Source organism: Doryrhamphus excisus, chromosome 13 (genome assembly GCF_030265055.1).
Source record: "Doryrhamphus excisus isolate RoL2022-K1 chromosome 13, RoL_Dexc_1.0, whole genome shotgun sequence".
NCBI lineage: Eukaryota > Metazoa > Chordata > Actinopteri > Syngnathiformes > Syngnathidae > Doryrhamphus > Doryrhamphus excisus.
The window spans coordinates 2,815,621-2,825,620 of record NC_080478.1 but is presented as its reverse complement, the minus strand read 5'-3'; the positions used below and the strand labels follow the sequence as shown (position 1 = coordinate 2,825,620).

The 10,000-nt window shown below is 51.5% G+C and overlaps 26 non-coding genes and 19 pseudogenes across 26 annotated transcripts in view; all 45 read left to right on the top strand.

The window, feature by feature from the left end:
• Nucleotides 1-59, top strand: part of LOC131099366 (5S ribosomal RNA) — a 119-nt gene extending 60 nt beyond the window's left edge. Inside the window, exon 1 of the ribosomal RNA XR_009118200.1 lies at nucleotides 1-59. This exon is cut by the window's left edge and continues 60 nt beyond it. This is a non-coding gene — a ribosomal RNA (5S ribosomal RNA).
• Nucleotides 60-171: 112 nt separating this feature from the next.
• Nucleotides 172-280, top strand: LOC131141720 (5S ribosomal RNA; annotated as a pseudogene).
• A 112-nt stretch (nucleotides 281-392) lies between these two features.
• LOC131097441 (5S ribosomal RNA) lies at nucleotides 393-511 on the top strand. The gene has a single exon (XR_009116346.1). It is a non-coding gene; the product is annotated as a 5S ribosomal RNA (ribosomal RNA).
• Nucleotides 512-623: 112 nt separating this feature from the next.
• Nucleotides 624-742, top strand: LOC131099143 (5S ribosomal RNA). Its single transcript, XR_009117981.1, has one exon. It is a non-coding gene; the product is annotated as a 5S ribosomal RNA (ribosomal RNA).
• A 112-nt stretch (nucleotides 743-854) lies between these two features.
• LOC131100926 (5S ribosomal RNA) lies at nucleotides 855-973 on the top strand (annotated as a pseudogene).
• Nucleotides 974-1,085: 112 nt separating this feature from the next.
• On the top strand, nucleotides 1,086-1,204 carry LOC131098588 (5S ribosomal RNA). The gene has a single exon (XR_009117455.1). It is a non-coding gene; the product is annotated as a 5S ribosomal RNA (ribosomal RNA).
• A 112-nt stretch (nucleotides 1,205-1,316) lies between these two features.
• LOC131101005 (5S ribosomal RNA) lies at nucleotides 1,317-1,425 on the top strand (annotated as a pseudogene).
• A 112-nt stretch (nucleotides 1,426-1,537) lies between these two features.
• Nucleotides 1,538-1,656, top strand: LOC131099365 (5S ribosomal RNA). Its single transcript, XR_009118199.1, has one exon. It is a non-coding gene; the product is annotated as a 5S ribosomal RNA (ribosomal RNA).
• A 112-nt stretch (nucleotides 1,657-1,768) lies between these two features.
• On the top strand, nucleotides 1,769-1,877 carry LOC131141719 (5S ribosomal RNA; annotated as a pseudogene).
• Nucleotides 1,878-1,989: 112 nt separating this feature from the next.
• On the top strand, nucleotides 1,990-2,108 carry LOC131143097 (5S ribosomal RNA). The gene has a single exon (XR_009133152.1). It is a non-coding gene; the product is annotated as a 5S ribosomal RNA (ribosomal RNA).
• A 112-nt stretch (nucleotides 2,109-2,220) lies between these two features.
• Nucleotides 2,221-2,329, top strand: LOC131142496 (5S ribosomal RNA; annotated as a pseudogene).
• Nucleotides 2,330-2,441: 112 nt separating this feature from the next.
• Nucleotides 2,442-2,550, top strand: LOC131142272 (5S ribosomal RNA; annotated as a pseudogene).
• Nucleotides 2,551-2,662: 112 nt separating this feature from the next.
• On the top strand, nucleotides 2,663-2,781 carry LOC131100115 (5S ribosomal RNA). Its single transcript, XR_009118881.1, has one exon. It is a non-coding gene; the product is annotated as a 5S ribosomal RNA (ribosomal RNA).
• A 112-nt stretch (nucleotides 2,782-2,893) lies between these two features.
• LOC131100535 (5S ribosomal RNA) lies at nucleotides 2,894-3,002 on the top strand (annotated as a pseudogene).
• Nucleotides 3,003-3,114: 112 nt separating this feature from the next.
• Nucleotides 3,115-3,233, top strand: LOC131097859 (5S ribosomal RNA). The gene has a single exon (XR_009116748.1). It is a non-coding gene; the product is annotated as a 5S ribosomal RNA (ribosomal RNA).
• Nucleotides 3,234-3,345: 112 nt separating this feature from the next.
• On the top strand, nucleotides 3,346-3,454 carry LOC131140803 (5S ribosomal RNA; annotated as a pseudogene).
• A 112-nt stretch (nucleotides 3,455-3,566) lies between these two features.
• Nucleotides 3,567-3,685, top strand: LOC131099364 (5S ribosomal RNA). Its single transcript, XR_009118198.1, has one exon. It is a non-coding gene; the product is annotated as a 5S ribosomal RNA (ribosomal RNA).
• Nucleotides 3,686-3,797: 112 nt separating this feature from the next.
• Nucleotides 3,798-3,906, top strand: LOC131141718 (5S ribosomal RNA; annotated as a pseudogene).
• Nucleotides 3,907-4,018: 112 nt separating this feature from the next.
• Nucleotides 4,019-4,137, top strand: LOC131099065 (5S ribosomal RNA). Its single transcript, XR_009117905.1, has one exon. It is a non-coding gene; the product is annotated as a 5S ribosomal RNA (ribosomal RNA).
• Nucleotides 4,138-4,249: 112 nt separating this feature from the next.
• Nucleotides 4,250-4,358, top strand: LOC131101050 (5S ribosomal RNA; annotated as a pseudogene).
• A 112-nt stretch (nucleotides 4,359-4,470) lies between these two features.
• On the top strand, nucleotides 4,471-4,589 carry LOC131099219 (5S ribosomal RNA). The gene has a single exon (XR_009118054.1). It is a non-coding gene; the product is annotated as a 5S ribosomal RNA (ribosomal RNA).
• Nucleotides 4,590-4,701: 112 nt separating this feature from the next.
• On the top strand, nucleotides 4,702-4,820 carry LOC131097762 (5S ribosomal RNA). Its single transcript, XR_009116655.1, has one exon. It is a non-coding gene; the product is annotated as a 5S ribosomal RNA (ribosomal RNA).
• A 112-nt stretch (nucleotides 4,821-4,932) lies between these two features.
• LOC131142063 (5S ribosomal RNA) lies at nucleotides 4,933-5,041 on the top strand (annotated as a pseudogene).
• Nucleotides 5,042-5,153: 112 nt separating this feature from the next.
• LOC131141286 (5S ribosomal RNA) lies at nucleotides 5,154-5,271 on the top strand (annotated as a pseudogene).
• A 112-nt stretch (nucleotides 5,272-5,383) lies between these two features.
• Nucleotides 5,384-5,502, top strand: LOC131098340 (5S ribosomal RNA). Its single transcript, XR_009117216.1, has one exon. It is a non-coding gene; the product is annotated as a 5S ribosomal RNA (ribosomal RNA).
• A 112-nt stretch (nucleotides 5,503-5,614) lies between these two features.
• On the top strand, nucleotides 5,615-5,733 carry LOC131099790 (5S ribosomal RNA). Its single transcript, XR_009118562.1, has one exon. It is a non-coding gene; the product is annotated as a 5S ribosomal RNA (ribosomal RNA).
• Nucleotides 5,734-5,846: 113 nt separating this feature from the next.
• Nucleotides 5,847-5,965, top strand: LOC131143378 (5S ribosomal RNA). Its single transcript, XR_009133427.1, has one exon. It is a non-coding gene; the product is annotated as a 5S ribosomal RNA (ribosomal RNA).
• Nucleotides 5,966-6,077: 112 nt separating this feature from the next.
• On the top strand, nucleotides 6,078-6,186 carry LOC131142372 (5S ribosomal RNA; annotated as a pseudogene).
• Nucleotides 6,187-6,298: 112 nt separating this feature from the next.
• LOC131099522 (5S ribosomal RNA) lies at nucleotides 6,299-6,417 on the top strand. The gene has a single exon (XR_009118349.1). It is a non-coding gene; the product is annotated as a 5S ribosomal RNA (ribosomal RNA).
• A 112-nt stretch (nucleotides 6,418-6,529) lies between these two features.
• On the top strand, nucleotides 6,530-6,648 carry LOC131099789 (5S ribosomal RNA). Its single transcript, XR_009118561.1, has one exon. It is a non-coding gene; the product is annotated as a 5S ribosomal RNA (ribosomal RNA).
• Nucleotides 6,649-6,761: 113 nt separating this feature from the next.
• LOC131143377 (5S ribosomal RNA) lies at nucleotides 6,762-6,880 on the top strand. Its single transcript, XR_009133426.1, has one exon. It is a non-coding gene; the product is annotated as a 5S ribosomal RNA (ribosomal RNA).
• Nucleotides 6,881-6,992: 112 nt separating this feature from the next.
• Nucleotides 6,993-7,101, top strand: LOC131142370 (5S ribosomal RNA; annotated as a pseudogene).
• Nucleotides 7,102-7,213: 112 nt separating this feature from the next.
• Nucleotides 7,214-7,332, top strand: LOC131097596 (5S ribosomal RNA). The gene has a single exon (XR_009116494.1). It is a non-coding gene; the product is annotated as a 5S ribosomal RNA (ribosomal RNA).
• Nucleotides 7,333-7,444: 112 nt separating this feature from the next.
• Nucleotides 7,445-7,563, top strand: LOC131099141 (5S ribosomal RNA). The gene has a single exon (XR_009117979.1). It is a non-coding gene; the product is annotated as a 5S ribosomal RNA (ribosomal RNA).
• Nucleotides 7,564-7,675: 112 nt separating this feature from the next.
• On the top strand, nucleotides 7,676-7,794 carry LOC131099581 (5S ribosomal RNA). Its single transcript, XR_009118406.1, has one exon. It is a non-coding gene; the product is annotated as a 5S ribosomal RNA (ribosomal RNA).
• A 112-nt stretch (nucleotides 7,795-7,906) lies between these two features.
• On the top strand, nucleotides 7,907-8,025 carry LOC131098587 (5S ribosomal RNA). The gene has a single exon (XR_009117454.1). It is a non-coding gene; the product is annotated as a 5S ribosomal RNA (ribosomal RNA).
• A 112-nt stretch (nucleotides 8,026-8,137) lies between these two features.
• On the top strand, nucleotides 8,138-8,246 carry LOC131141618 (5S ribosomal RNA; annotated as a pseudogene).
• Nucleotides 8,247-8,358: 112 nt separating this feature from the next.
• LOC131099363 (5S ribosomal RNA) lies at nucleotides 8,359-8,477 on the top strand. Its single transcript, XR_009118197.1, has one exon. It is a non-coding gene; the product is annotated as a 5S ribosomal RNA (ribosomal RNA).
• Nucleotides 8,478-8,589: 112 nt separating this feature from the next.
• On the top strand, nucleotides 8,590-8,698 carry LOC131141717 (5S ribosomal RNA; annotated as a pseudogene).
• Nucleotides 8,699-8,810: 112 nt separating this feature from the next.
• On the top strand, nucleotides 8,811-8,929 carry LOC131143096 (5S ribosomal RNA). The gene has a single exon (XR_009133151.1). It is a non-coding gene; the product is annotated as a 5S ribosomal RNA (ribosomal RNA).
• Nucleotides 8,930-9,041: 112 nt separating this feature from the next.
• Nucleotides 9,042-9,150, top strand: LOC131142495 (5S ribosomal RNA; annotated as a pseudogene).
• A 112-nt stretch (nucleotides 9,151-9,262) lies between these two features.
• Nucleotides 9,263-9,371, top strand: LOC131142271 (5S ribosomal RNA; annotated as a pseudogene).
• Nucleotides 9,372-9,483: 112 nt separating this feature from the next.
• Nucleotides 9,484-9,602, top strand: LOC131100114 (5S ribosomal RNA). The gene has a single exon (XR_009118880.1). It is a non-coding gene; the product is annotated as a 5S ribosomal RNA (ribosomal RNA).
• A 112-nt stretch (nucleotides 9,603-9,714) lies between these two features.
• On the top strand, nucleotides 9,715-9,823 carry LOC131100534 (5S ribosomal RNA; annotated as a pseudogene).
• A 112-nt stretch (nucleotides 9,824-9,935) lies between these two features.
• LOC131097858 (5S ribosomal RNA) overlaps nucleotides 9,936-10,000 on the top strand; it is a 119-nt gene continuing 54 nt past the window's right edge. The window contains exon 1 of the ribosomal RNA XR_009116747.1: nucleotides 9,936-10,000. This exon is cut by the window's right edge and continues 54 nt beyond it. This is a non-coding gene — a ribosomal RNA (5S ribosomal RNA).

Below are 10,000 nucleotides of genomic sequence, written 5' to 3'. Positions count from 1 at the left end.
GGCGGGCCTGGTTAGTACTTGGATGGGAGACCGCCTGGAAATACCAGGTGCTGTAAGCTTTATATGGTTTCTGCTCTTGCCTGACAGCAGAGGGCGCTGTTTGACACTTTTTGCTGGAGTCTAGTTTGGCCTGCGTCACCTTCAAATAGGATCTTTTCAGTTGATCTGGCAGCTTACGGCCATACTACCCTGAAAACGCCCGATCTCGGACGCTAAGCAGGGGCGGGCCTGGTTAGTACTTGGATGGGAGACCGCCTGGGAATACCAGGAGCTGTAAGCTTTTTATGTTTTCTGCTTTTGCCTGACAGCAAAGGGCGCTGTTTGACACTTTTTGCCAGAGTCTAGTTTGGCCTGCGTCACCTTCAAATAGGATCTTTTCAGTTGACCTGGCAGCTTACGGCCATACTACCCTGAAAACGCCCGATCTCGTCTGATCTCGGAAACTAAGCAGGGGCGGGCCTGGTTAGTACTTGGATGGGAGACCGCCTGGGAATACCAGGTGCTGTAAGCTTTTTATGGTTTCTGCTCTTGCCTGACAGCAGAGGGCGCTGTTTGACACTTTTTGCTGGAGTTTAGTTTGGCCTGCGTCGCCTTCAAATAGGATCTTTTTAGTTGCCTTGGCAGCTTACAGCCATACTACCCTGAAAACGCCCGATCTCATCCGATCTCGGAAGCTAAGCAGGGGCGGGCCTGGTTAGTACTTGGATGGGAAACCGCCTAGGAATACCAGGTGCTCTAAGCTTTTTATGGTTTCTGCTTTTGCCTGAAAGCAGAGGGCGCTGTTTGACACTTTTTGCTGGAGTCTAGTTTGGCCTGCGTCGCCTTCAAATAGGATCTTTTCAGTTGCCCTGGCAGCTTACGGCCATACTACCCTGAAAACGCCCGATATCGTCCGATCTAGGAAGCTAAGCAGGGGCGGGCCTGGTTAGTACTTGGATGAGAGACCGCCTGGGAATACCAGGTGCTGTAAGCCTTTTATGGTTTCGGCTCTTGCCTGACAGCAGAGGGCGCTGTTTGACACTTTTTGCTGGAGTCTAGTTTGGCCTGCGTCGCCTTCAAATAGGATCTTTTCAGTTGATCTGGCAGCTTACGGTCATACTACCCTGAAAATGCCCGATCTCGTCCGATCTCGTAAGCTAAACAGGGGTGGGCCTGGTTAGTACTTGGATGGGAGACCGCCTGGGAATACCAGGTGCTGTAAGCCTTTTATGGTTTCTGCTCTTGCCTGACAGCAGAGGGCGCTGTTTGACACTTTTTGCTGGAGTCTAGTTTGGCCTGCGTCACCTTCAAATAGGATCTTTTCAGTTCACCTGGCAGCTTACGGCCATACTACCCTGAAAAAGCCCGATCTCGGAAGCTAAGCAGGGTCGGGCCTGGTTAGTACTTGGATGGGAGACCGCCTGGGAATACCAGGTGCTGTAAGCTTTTTATGGTTTCTGCTCTTGCCTGACAGCAAAGGGCGCTGTTTGACACTTTTTGCCAGAGTCTAGTTTGGCCTGCGTCGCCTTCAAATAGGATCTTTTCAGTTGATCTGGCAGCTTACGGCCATACTATCCTGAAAAAGCCCGATCTCGTCCGATCTCGGAAGCTAAGCAGGGGCGGGCCTGGTTAGTACTTGGATGGGAGACCGCCTGGAAATACCAGGTGCTGTAAGCTTTATATGGTTTCTGCTCTTGCCTGACAGCAGAGGGCGCTGTTTGACACTTTTTGCTGGAGTCTAGTTTGGCCTGCGTCACCTTCAAATAGGATCTTTTCAGTTGATCTGGCAGCTTACGGCCATACTACCCTGAAAACGCCCGATCTCGGACGCTAAGCAGGGGCGGGCCTGGTTAGTACTTGGATGGGAGACCGCCTGGGAATACCAGGAGCTGTAAGCTTTTTATGGTTTCTGCTCTTGCCTGACAGCAAAGGGCGCTGTTTGACACTTTTTGCCAGAGTCTAGTTTGGCCTGCGTCACCTTCAAATAGGATCTTTTCAGTTGACCTGGCAGCTTATGGCCATACTACCCTGAAAACGCCCGATCTCGTCTGATCTCGGAAACTAAGCAGGGTCGGGCCTGGTTAGTACTTGGATGGGAGACCGCCTGGGAATACCAGGTGCTGTAAGCTTTTTATGGTTTCTGCTCTTGCCTGACAGCAGAGGGTGATGTTTGACACTTTTTGCTGGAGTATAGTTTGGCCTGCGTCACCTTCAAATAGGATCTTTTCAGTTGACCTGGCAGCTTACGGCCATACTACCCTTAAAACGTCCGATCTCGGAAGCTAAGCAGAGGCGGGCCTGGTTAGTACGTGGATGGGAGACCGCCTGGGAATACCAGGTGCTGTAAGCCTTTTATGGTTTCTGCTCATGCCTGACAGCAGAGGGCGCTGTTTGACACTTTTTGCTGGAGTCTAGTTTGGCCTGCGTCGCCTTCAAATAGGATCTTTTCAGTTGACCTGGCAGCTTACGGCCAAACTACCCTTAAAACGCCCGATCTCGGACGCTAAGCAGGGGCGGGCCTGGTTAGTACTTGGATGGGAGACCGTCTGGGAATACCAGGTGCTGTAAGCTTTTTATGGTTTCTGCTCTTGCCTGACAGCAGAGGGCGCTGTTTGACACTTTTTGCTGGAGTCTAGTTTGGCCTGCATCACCTTCAAATAGGATCTTTTCAGTTGACCTGGCAGCTTACGGACATACTACCCTTAAAACGCCTGATCTCGTCCGATCTCGGAAGGTAAGCAGGGGCTGGCCTGGTTAGTACTTGGATGGGAGACCGCCTGGGAATACCAGGTGCTGTAAGCTTTTTATGGTTTCTGCTCTTGCCTGACAGCAGAGGGCGCTGTTTGACACTTTTTGCTGGAGTCTAGTTTGGCCTGCGTCACCTTCAAATAGGATCTTTTCAGTTCACCTGGCAGCTTACGGCCATACTACCCTGAAAACGCCCGATCTCGGAAGCTAAGCAGGGGCGGGCCTGGTTAGTACTTGGATGGGAGACCGCCTGGGAATACCAGGTGCTGTAAGCTTTTTATGGTTTCTGCTCTTGCCTGACAGCAAAGGGCGCTGTTTGACACTTTTTGCCAGAGTCTAGTTTGGCCTGCGTCGCCTTCAAATAGGATCTTTTCAGTTGATCTGGCAGCTTACGGCCATACTATCCTGAAAAAGCCCGATCTCGTCCGATCTCGGAAGCTAAGCAGGGGCGGGCCTGGTTAGTACTTGGATGGGAGACCGCCTGGGAATACCAGGTGCTGTAAGCTTTATATGGTTTCTGCTCTTGCCTGACAGCAGAGGGCGCTGTTTGACACTTTTTGCTGGAGTCTAGTTTGGCCTGCGTCACCTTCAAATAGGATCTTTTCAGTTCACCTGGCAGCTTACGGCCATACTACCCTGAAAACGCCCGATCTCGGAAGCTAAGTAGGGGCGGGCCTGGTTAGTACTTGGATGGGAGACCGCCTGGGAATACCAGGTGCTGTAAGCTTTTTATGGTTTCTGCTCTTGCCTGACAGCAAAGGGCGCTGTTTGACACTTTTTGCCAGAGTCTAGTTTGGCCTGCGTCGCCTTCAAATAGGATCTTTTTAGTTGATCTGGCAGCTTACGGCCATACTATCCTGAAAAAGCCCGATCTCGTCCGATCTCGGAAGCTAAGCAGGGGCGGGCCTGGTTAGTACTTGGATGGGAGACCGCCTGGAAATACCAGGTGCTGTAAGCTTTATATGGTTTCTGCTCTTGCCTGACAGCAGAGGGCGCTGTTTGACACTTTTTGCTGGAGTCTAGTTTGGCCTGCGTCACCTTCAAATAGGATCTTTTCAGTTGATCTGGCAGCTTACGGCCATACTACCCTGAAAACGCCCGATCTCGGACGCTAAGCAGGGGCGGGCCTGGTTAGTACTTGGATGGGAGACCGCCTGGGAATACCAGGAGCTGTAAGCTTTTTATGTTTTCTGCTTTTGCCTGACAGCAAAGGGCGCTGTTTGACACTTTTTGCCAGAGTCTAGTTTGGCCTGCGTCACCTTCAAATAGGATCTTTTCAGTTGACCTGGCAGCTTACGGCCATACTACCCTGAAAACGCCCGATCTCGTCTGATCTCGGAAACTAAGAAGGGGCGGGCCTGGTTAGTACTTGGATGGGAGACCGCCTGGGAATACCAGGTGCTGTAAGCTTTTTATGGTTTCTGCTCTTGCCTGACAGCAGAGGGCGCTGTTTGACACTTTTTGCTGGAGTCTAGTTTGGCCTGCGTCACCTTCAAATAGGATCTTTTCAGTTCACCTGGCAGCTTACGGCCATACTACCCTGAAATCGCCCGATCTCGGAAGCTAAGCAGGGGCGGGCCTGGTTAGTACTTGGATGGGAGACCGCCTGGGAATACCAGGTGCTGTAAGCTTTTTATGGTTTCTGCTCTTGCCTGACAGCAAAGGGCGCTGTTTGACACTTTTTGCCAGAGTCTAGTTTGGCCTGCGTCGCCTTCAAATAGGATCTTTTCAGTTGATCTTGCAGCTTACGGCCATACTATCCTGAAAAAGCCCGATCTCGTCCGATCTCGGAAGCTAAGCAGGGGCGGGCCTGCTTAGTACTTGGATGGGAGACCGCCTGGGAATACCAGGTGCTGTAAGCTTTATATGGTTTCTGCTCTTGCCTGACAACAGAGGGCGCTGTTTGACACTTTTTGCTGGAGTCTAGTTTGGCCTGCGTCGCCTTCAAATAGGATCTTTTCAGTTGATCTGGCAGCTTACGGTCATACTACCCTGAAAACGCCCGATCTCGTCCGATCTCGTAAGCTAAACAGGGGTGGGCCTGGTTAGTACTTGGATGGGAGACCGCCTGGGAATACCAGGTGCTGTAAGCCTTTTATGGTTTCTGCTCATGCCTGACAGCAGAGGGCGCTGTTTGACACTTTTTGCTGGAGTCTAGTTTGGCCTGCGTCGCCTTCAAATAGGATCTTTTCAGTTGACCTGGCAGCTTACGGCCAAACTACCCTGAAAACGCCCGATCTCGGACGCTAAGCAGGGGCGGGCCTGGTTAGTACTTGGATGGGAGACCGTCTGGGAATACCAGGTGCTGTAAGCTTTTTATGGTTTCTGCTCTTGCCTGACAGCAAAGGGCGCTGTTTGACACTTTTTGCCAGCGTCTAGTTTGGCCTGCGTCACCTTCAAATTGGATCTTTTCAGTTGACCTGGCAGCTTACGGCCATACTACCCTGAAAACGCCCAATCTCGTCAGATCTCGGAAGCTAAGCAGAGGCGGGCCTGGTTAGTACTTGGATGGGAGACCGCCTGGGAAACCAGTTGCTGAAAGCTTTTTATGGTTTCTGCTCTTGCCTGACAGCAGAGGGTGCTGTTTGACACTTTTTGCCAGCGTCTAGTTTGGCCTGCGTCACCTTCAAATAGGATCTTTTCAGTTGACCTGGCAGCTTACGGCCATACTACCCTGAAAACGCCCGATCTCGTCAGATCTCGGAAGCTAAGCAGGGGCGGGCCTGGTTAGTACTTGGATGGGACACCGCCTGGGAATACCAGGTGCTGAAAGCTTTTTATGGTTTCTGCTCTTGCCTGACAGCAGAGGGCGCTGTTTGACACTTTTTGCTGGAGTCTAGTTTGGCCTGCGTCACCTTCAAATAGGATCTTTTCAGTTGACCTGGCAGCTTACGGACATACTACCCTTAAAACGCCTGATCTCGTCCGATCTCGGAAGCTAAGCAGGGGCTGGCCTGGTTAGTACTTGGGTGGGAGACCGCCTGGGAATACCAGGTGCTGTAAGCTTTTTTATGGTTTCTGCTCTTGCCTGACAGCAGAGGGCGCTGTTTGACACTTTTTGCTGGAGTCTAGTTTGGCCTGCGTCACCTTCAAATAGGATCTTTTCAGTTGACCTGGCAGCTTACGGCCATACTACCCTTAAAACGCCTGATCTCGTCCGATCTCGGAAGCTAAGCAGGGGCGGGCCTGGTTAGTACTTGGATGGGAGACCGCCTGGGAATACCAGGTGCTGTAAGCTTTTGATGGTTTCTGCTCTTGCCTGACAGCAAAGGGCGCTGTTTGACACTTTTTGCCAGAGTCTAGTTTGGCCTGCGTCGCCTTCAAATAGGATCTTTTCAGTTGATCTTGCAGCTTACGGCCATACTATCCTGAAAAAGCCCGATCTCGGAAGCTAAGCAGGGGCGGGCCTGGTTAGTACTTGGATGGGAGACCGCCTGGGAATACCAGGTGCTGTAAGATTTATATGGTTTCTGCTCTTGCCTGACAGCAGAGGGCGCTGTTTGACACTTTTTGCTGGAGTCTAGTTTGGCCTGCGTCGCCTTCAAATAGGATCTTTTCAGTTGATCTGGCAGCTTACGGTCATACTACCCTGAAAACGCCCGATCTCGTCCGATCTCGTAAGCTAAACAGGGGTGGGCCTGGTTAGTACTTGGATGGGAGACCGCCTGGGAATACCAGGTGCTGAAAGCTTTTTATGGTTTCTGCTCTTGCCTGACAGCAGAGGGCGCTGTTTGACACTTTTTGCTGGAGTCTAGTTTGGCCTGCGTCACCTTCAAATAGGATCTTTTCAGTTGACCTGGCAGCTTACGGACATACTACCCTTAAAACGCCTGATCTCGTCCGATCTCGGAAGCTAAGCAGGGGCTGGCCTGGTTAGTACTTGGGTGGGAGACCGCCTGGGAATACCAGGTGCTGTAAGCTTTTTTATGGTTTCTGCTCTTGCCTGACAGCAGAGGGCGCTGTTTGACACTTTTTGCTGGAGTCTAGTTTGGCCTGCGTCACCTTCAAATAGGATCTTTTCAGTTGACCTGGCAGCTTACGGCCATACTACCCTTAAAACGCCTGATCTCGTCCGATCTCGGAAGCTAAGCAGGGGCGGGCCTGGTTAGTACTTGGATGGGAGACCGCCTGGGAATACCAGGTGCTGTAAGCTTTTGATGGTTTCTGCTCTTGCCTGACAGCAAAGGGCGCTGTTTGACACTTTTTGCCAGAGTCTAGTTTGGCCTGCGTCGCCTTCAAATAGGATCTTTTCAGTTGATCTTGCAGCTTACGGCCATACTATCCTGAAAAAGCCCGATCTCGGAAGCTAAGCAGGGGCGGGCCTGGTTAGTACTTGGATGGGAGACCGCCTGGGAATACCAGGTGCTGTAAGATTTATATGGTTTCTGCTCTTGCCTGACAGCAGAGGGCGCTGTTTGACACTTTTTGCTGGAGTCTAGTTTGGCCTGCGTCGCCTTCAAATAGGATCTTTTCAGTTGATCTGGCAGCTTACGGTCATACTACCCTGAAAACGCCCGATCTCGTCCGATCTCGGAAACTAAGCAGGGGCGGGCCTGGTTAGTACTTGGATGGGAGACCGCCTGGGAATACCAGGTGCTGTAAGCTTTTTATGGTTTCTGCTCTTGCCTGACAGCAGAGGGCGCTGTTTGACACTTTTTGCTGGAGTTTAGTTTGGCCTGCGTCGCCTTCAAATAGGATCTTTTTAGTTGCCTTGGCAGCTTACAGCCATACTACCCTGAAAACGCCCGATCTCATCCGATCTCGGAAGCTAAGCAGGGGCGGGCCTGGTTAGTACTTGGATGGGAAACCGCCTAGGAATACCAGGTGCTCTAAGCTTTTTATGGTTTCTGCTTTTGCCTGAAAGCAGAGGGCGCTGTTTGACACTTTTTGCTGGAGTCTAGTTTGGCCTGCGTCGCCTTCAAATAGGATCTTTTCAGTTGCCCTGGCAGCTTACGGCCATACTACCCTGAAAACGCCCGATATCGTCCGATCTCGGAAGCTAAGCAGGGGCGGGCCTGGTTAGTACTTGGATGAGAGACCGCCTGGGAATACCAGGTGCTGTAAGCCTTTTATGGTTTCGGCTCTTGCCTGACAGCAGAGGGCGCTGTTTGACACTTTTTGCTGGAGTCTAGTTTGGCCTGCGTCGCCTTCAAATAGGATCTTTTCAGTTGATCTGGCAGCTTACGGTCATACTACCCTGAAAATGCCCGATCTCGTCCGATCTCGTAAGCTAAACAGGGGTGGGCCTGGTTAGTACTTGGATGGGAGACCGCCTGGGAATACCAGGTGCTGTAAGCCTTTTATGGTTTCTGCTCTTGCCTGACAGCAGAGGGCGCTGTTTGACACTTTTTGCTGGAGTCTAGTTTGGCCTGCGTCACCTTCAAATAGGATCTTTTCAGTTCACCTGGCAGCTTACGGCCATACTACCCTGAAAAAGCCCGATCTCGGAAGCTAAGCAGGGTCGGGCCTGGTTAGTACTTGGATGGGAGACCGCCTGGAAATACCAGGTGCTGTAAGCTTTTTATGGTTTCTGCTCTTGCCTGACAGCAAAGGGCGCTGTTTGACACTTTTTGCCAGAGTCTAGTTTGGCCTGCGTCGCCTTCAAATAGGATCTTTTCAGTTGATCTGGCAGCTTACGGCCATACTATCCTGAAAAAGCCCGATCTCGTCCGATCTCGGAAGCTAAGCAGGGGCGGGCCTGGTTAGTACTTGGATGGGAGACCGCCTGGAAATACCAGGTGCTGTAAGCTTTATATGGTTTCTGCTCTTGCCTGACAGCAGAGGGCGCTGTTTGACACTTTTTGCTGGAGTCTAGTTTGGCCTGCGTCACCTTCAAATAGGATCTTTTCAGTTGATCTGGCAGCTTACGGCCATACTACCCTGAAAACGCCCGATCTCGGACGCTAAGCAGGGGCGGGCCTGGTTAGTACTTGGATGGGAGACCGCCTGGGAATACCAGGAGCTGTAAGCTTTTTATGGTTTCTGCTCTTGCCTGACAGCAAAGGGCGCCGTTTGACACTTTTTGCCAGAGTCTAGTTTGGCCTGCGTCACCTTCAAATAGGATCTTTTCAGTTGACCTGGCAGCTTATGGCCATACTACCCTGAAAACGCCCGATCTCGTCTGATCTCGGAAACTAAGCAGGGTCGGGCCTGGTTAGTACTTGGATGGGAGACCGCCTGGGAATACCAGGTGCTGTAAGCTTTTTATGGTTTCTGCTCTTGCCTGACAGCAGAGGGTGATGTTTGACACTTTTTGCTGGAGTATAGTTTGGCCTGCGTCACCTTCAAATAGGATCTTTTCAGTTGACCTGGCAGCTTACGGCCATACTACCCTTAAAACGTCCGATCTCGGAAGCTAAGCAGAGGCGGGCCTGGTTAGTACGTGGATGGGAGACCGCCTGGGAATACCAGGTGCTGTAAGCCTTTTATGGTTTCTGCTCATGCCTGACAGCAGAGGGCGCTGTTTGACACTTTTTGCTGGAGTCTAGTTTGGCCTGCGTCGCCTTCAAATAGGATCTTTTCAGTTGACCTGGCAGCTTACGGCCAAACTACCCTTAAAACGCCCGATCTCGGACGCTAAGCAGGGGCGGGCCTGGTTAGTACTTGGATGGGAGACCGTCTGGGAATACCAGGTGCTGTAAGCTTTTTATGGTTTCTGCTCTTGCCTGACAGCAGAGGGCGCTGTTTGACACTTTTTGCTGGAGTCTAGTTTGGCCTGCATCACCTTCAAATAGGATCTTTTCAGTTGACCTGGCAGCTTACGGACATACTACCCTTAAAACGCCTGATCTCGTCCGATCTCGGAAGGTAAGCAGGGGCTGGCCTGGTTAGTACTTGGATGGGAGACCGCCTGGGAATACCAGGTGCTGTAAGCTTTTTATGGTTTCTGCTCTTGCCTGACAGCAGAGGGCGCTGTTTGACACTTTTTGCTGGAGTCTAGTTTGGCCTGCGTCACCTTCAAATAGGATCTTTTCAGTTCACCTGGCAGCTTACGGCCATACTACCCTGAAAACGCCCGATCTCGGAAGCTAAGCAGGGGCGGGCCTGGTTAGTACTTGGATGGGAGACCGCCTGGGAATACCAGGTGCTGTAAGCTTTTTATGGTTTCTGCTCTTGCCTGACAGCAAAGGGCGCTGTTTGACACTTTTTGCCAGAGTCTAGTTTGGCCTGCGTCGCCTTCAAATAGGATCTTTTCAGTTGATCTGGCAGCTTACGGCCATACTATCCTGAAAAAGCCCGATCTCGTCCGATCTCGGAAGCTAAGCAGGGGCGG